General features: G+C 42.7%; 1 pseudogene; it reads right to left on the reverse strand.

The window, feature by feature from the left end:
- Positions 1–2,332: 2,332 nt before the first annotated feature.
- Positions 2,333–3,882, reverse strand: LOC121048505 (annotated as a pseudogene).
- Between the last annotated feature and the right edge of the window lie 500 nt (positions 3,883–4,382).

Below are 4,382 nucleotides of genomic sequence, written 5' to 3' on the forward strand. Positions count from 1 at the left end.
AGCGAATACACGACATACGCGCGTTTTCACTAGTGATGCAAAATTCCGCTGACGATCACCAAAATTTACGATTCCATTTTGTGCCGAGGATAGTTGTATTTCAACATTGTATTAGAGTTTAATTTAGGAGAAAAAAATGAAAACCCGACGCTCGCTTGTGTACGTCTGTTTAAAATATTAATAATTCTACAGGGTATTAAATCTGAGCCAATGACAGCCCGTTACTTGAATGCAATAACTGCTCAAATATTAACGAAACCTATCGTTTTCGGGAAAGCATAAAATTAATACTAGGGCTTCGACGCTCATACGTGCAGTCTCAAATATTTCTGTAATGCTTGCAATATTTAAGATAGTTACTAACCTTGATAGTCTGGATTTGATTTTTACAATGTTGCGGTCATTATTTTTGTGCAGTTCTTAGCGGAATCACAAATATTCTGGGAATTTATCGCTAGACATGTATCGAATCCCTAAGAAGGTAACAATTTCAGGATGTTCAGTATTTTGTCATTTATCCCGTGGCCTTCCGCACGACAGTTTTAGGAATAAAAATAAAGATAAGGTTTAAACTATATTTATTAACAAAACACGTCATTACTTCCGCTATATAGCTTTGAGAAAAAGGAGCGGTAGGATTGAATTCCTCCTGCTGCGGTCTAAAATCAGTGCCGTCCACATATTGGAAGTCTACAGATTTTGTATAGAGATGTTTATTTGGCTATTTTATATGTGAAAAAATAATGGGCCCAGGGCCCATGAAGCTTCAAATAGCTTATAAACTGGGTCACATCAATTGATCATTGTATTTAACTTTTGTAATCGGGTTTAAAAATAATTTTCCAGAACATTTTAAATAGGCTCTCGAAACCCTATTTTGAATAATTTGGATATCATAAAATGAATAATCTATGGTATCACGGCTTACGCAGAAGTCGATGAAAAGCGCGAGAAACATTTCAGCCTTATCCAGATACCAATAAATGATGTAAAGAAAATTTCTTACTAACACAGGTAATTATACTTGTTGCCAATCTTTGTGTTGTAATGAATGTATTAGGCAATACCTGTATATAAAAAGGTATTTGCCTTCGGTATTTATTTTATTATTATATGTACAATTGCTTGTTACTTGCGAAAAACTTTATGTGACCATTTAGTTTCAACTTTAGAGGCACGTCCGCTTGCATATTTTTAACGCCAGTCGAAGCTGTGCACGTGCGCTTTTCGCTTCCGAAAATCCACAAAAGGTTGTGCGCGGGTATAGTGTAGAAATCCGGTTATAACTCCTATGTCATTTATAAAGTTGTTTCGGTACATATGCGTGAGTGTCGAACATTTCATCACGTCTAGAATTCGTCCACTTTGAAATTGAGTTCAAGATTGCCATTGCAAGTTAACCGTTTTTTATTTGTCTAAATGAATAAAACGATATCAAGTCATGTCCGGCTGGTCTTACTACTGATACATAGGAAATACTTTATTTGATGTATATTTTTGTTATATTTGGTAAATATGCTGAGATCATATGCGCTTTAGCATTGTATATAACCTCGTTGATTTGTTTTTTTATATTTCTCAAGCTCTCAAACAGTATTCACGAATGTATTACTAAAACAAAATCGTGAAAGCTCAAACAAACCCAGGCCCCACACAAACCATGCACAAAACCGATGAACTTTTTGCACATCGATTTGCCCACACGGAACAGCTTTCGCCGAATACCAGACAGTGCAAAAAAATACTGCATTTCTAAATGCCAAATTTGGGGGTTTTACGTGCCAAACCTACGACGGGCATCTGGCACGCCCCAGAGGACTGAGGATTAATTTCGACCACCTGAAGATCTTTTGACGTGCAAGCGAAAGCTCGGTTACACGGCGCCTTCTCCGCAATAAGCCTCCGTCATATTGCGGGCACCTCGGTCGGGATTCGAACCCATAATAAACGCTCTGTTCGGTAGAGGCACTTATCCGGCCAGCCATTTTGGGATTTCGGCCCTCAGTCTGCTCAGGTGAATGTCTTCCAGTACGGTCCTTAGCTGCTCTGTACCCAGCCCAACCCCAAGATAGCTGGAGATTGGGGTGGACCACACGATGACCAAGAAATGTTCTGGCTTGGATGCTCACAACACCAGCGAGGCTCCAACAGACTTTTTTGAGTTCGTTTCAACTCCTGCAGAAACGTCCATAATTGCCTTAAAAGTTCTACCGCCCGCATTATATCTTTCTGAGCATGGCCAATGAGGGTGATGTCATCCGCGTAAGCTAGCAGCCGTGCTGACATTTCACCCAGGCTTGCACCCTTTTTGATGCGGTAATTTAAGATTGCCTTACACATCGGTTCTAGATACATAGCAAAGCGTGTGGGCGACATTAGGCACCCTTGGCGTACCGGCGACTTCACGGGAATAAAGCGTGACTTGCGTCCATTGATTAGTACCCATGTGCTTATGTCCCTGTAACATATTTTAATAGCATTGAGCAGAAATTCTCTGGTTCCTCAGTGCTCTGATATTGAAAATAAAAATGAGGGACACACTTTACAAAACGCTTTTTTTTTTCAAATCTAGATGTAGGACGTCCCATCGCTTCTGCCGTTTCCGCTATAATCCTCAATGTATGCAGTTTAGTGAATATCAACCTGTTTTTAAAACCATACGCCTTATTATTTCCATGTAATGGAATGCGACTTCCAGGCGTTTTGATATAATTTTTGCTAGAATCTTATAATCCGTTGTCAGAAGGCTTATTGATCGAATGTCTTCGCTGCTTCTGACTGACGCTTCGCTTTTCCGTTTGGGAATTAGTATCGTTGTCGCCTGTCGCATTGAAGGTGGGAGAAGGTTTCGGTTGCCAGAATAGAATTTAAAGCAAAAAGTGTTTGCGCATCTTTTATTTCACAAATAAAATACATGAAACACCTCGGATCGAGTAATTTATCGGAAGTTAGAGTATGTATGGCTGCCTACGGCTGCCTTGTCAGGCTCTGCGGCCTGCTCCTTGCTTCTGCTTGTGGTGACCTGTGGCTGCTTAGTAGCTGCCTGCTGATGCCTGCGGCCACCCATGGCTGCTCGTGGCTGCTCGCCGCTATTCACAACTGACTTACGTCCAGCATAGGCTAGCTGCTACGACACTGAACCCACTGTACTTACGAAATAGGAGCGAAATAAGTCCCTTGCGCATCCTGCCGATCCCCCAATGTTGTGGCCAACAGGGGACTTCCGGACAAACATGGCCGAACCCTCATCCTTAAGGATCTCACGCCACTGGCCCTCCTTGACATTGCCGTAGGCATCTTCGCTATCTACGCAGCTCTGTGACATGTAGATTGAGTCCTCCCTGGGGAAGTTGTGGAGTACGCAGGTCGTCATTACAACATAGTCTGAATTGTCTGACAGCAAGTTGATAGTGCGGAGGAAAATTCGGAACCTGGAGGCCATGACTCCAAAAGTGTTATCCACACAGCCCGTTTAGAAATGAAACATTTAATGTAATGTACAATGGAAGATACCCCTTGTGTGAATCGGCTTACCTTGCTCGGCTTAGACGGCAATTGAAGATTATTTTCTCTTCGTCTTGGTTTTTCCCCGGTATTGCCGCAGAAAGTCTGGGCGGAGTATAAACGCCTCGTCCCCGCTGAATACATGTGGCGCCACAGTCGACGTGTTTGGGAGATGCTATCGAGAGGGCAGGCCGAGACGACCTTCTTCGAGGCACTTCCCGAACCGTGAGACACGGAGGGTACCGACATCACTTTGTCGTCCATAGACTCCAACGTCAACGGACACAAACCTTAGGTCGCTGTCAACGAAAGGCATAAGTGCAATAAAGTATGTACCCTGTAACAACAATTCACCGCGTACAAAGAAAGGCAGAGCATTAGTCCGAGCACATAAACAACGACCGAATCCAAACAGTACCTTGTAGCTGTAGTACATGCTGCCAGAATGTGGTAATGCCTAAATCTGGAGATGCTTCCCATCCACTTAGCCAACACAGTGGGGGAAGTTCCACTTCTGCTCGAAACCTTTGGCCACTTCTTGCCACATCTGAGTTGTTAGCATCAGCAATACATATTTACCATTTACCTACCAGGAATTGACCCTATTCAAAGCGTGCACTATCTAAACTCCGTTTCATCATAACCTGGCCAATGCTGAAGGGTACAGCACCAAGTAGCATACATTGCTATGTTGGAATGTCAGGTTACGTCAGAATCAGGGCCCCCACAACTACGTCATCGAGCTCGGCAAAGGGGAAACTGAAAGAAATAGTCTGCATTTATCCTTTTAATTACAATGCAACAATAAAGTTCCCGGATCCGTAAAATTGCGTTCTAGTATGCTTGGGTCTCGCTAGTGACAGTGTTCTTGTGAAAAG

The sequence above is a fragment of the Ixodes scapularis genome, unplaced genomic scaffold (genome assembly GCF_016920785.2).
Source record: "Ixodes scapularis isolate PalLabHiFi unplaced genomic scaffold, ASM1692078v2 PGA_scaffold28__5_contigs__length_5199819, whole genome shotgun sequence".
Classification (NCBI taxonomy): domain Eukaryota; kingdom Metazoa; phylum Arthropoda; class Arachnida; order Ixodida; family Ixodidae; genus Ixodes; species Ixodes scapularis.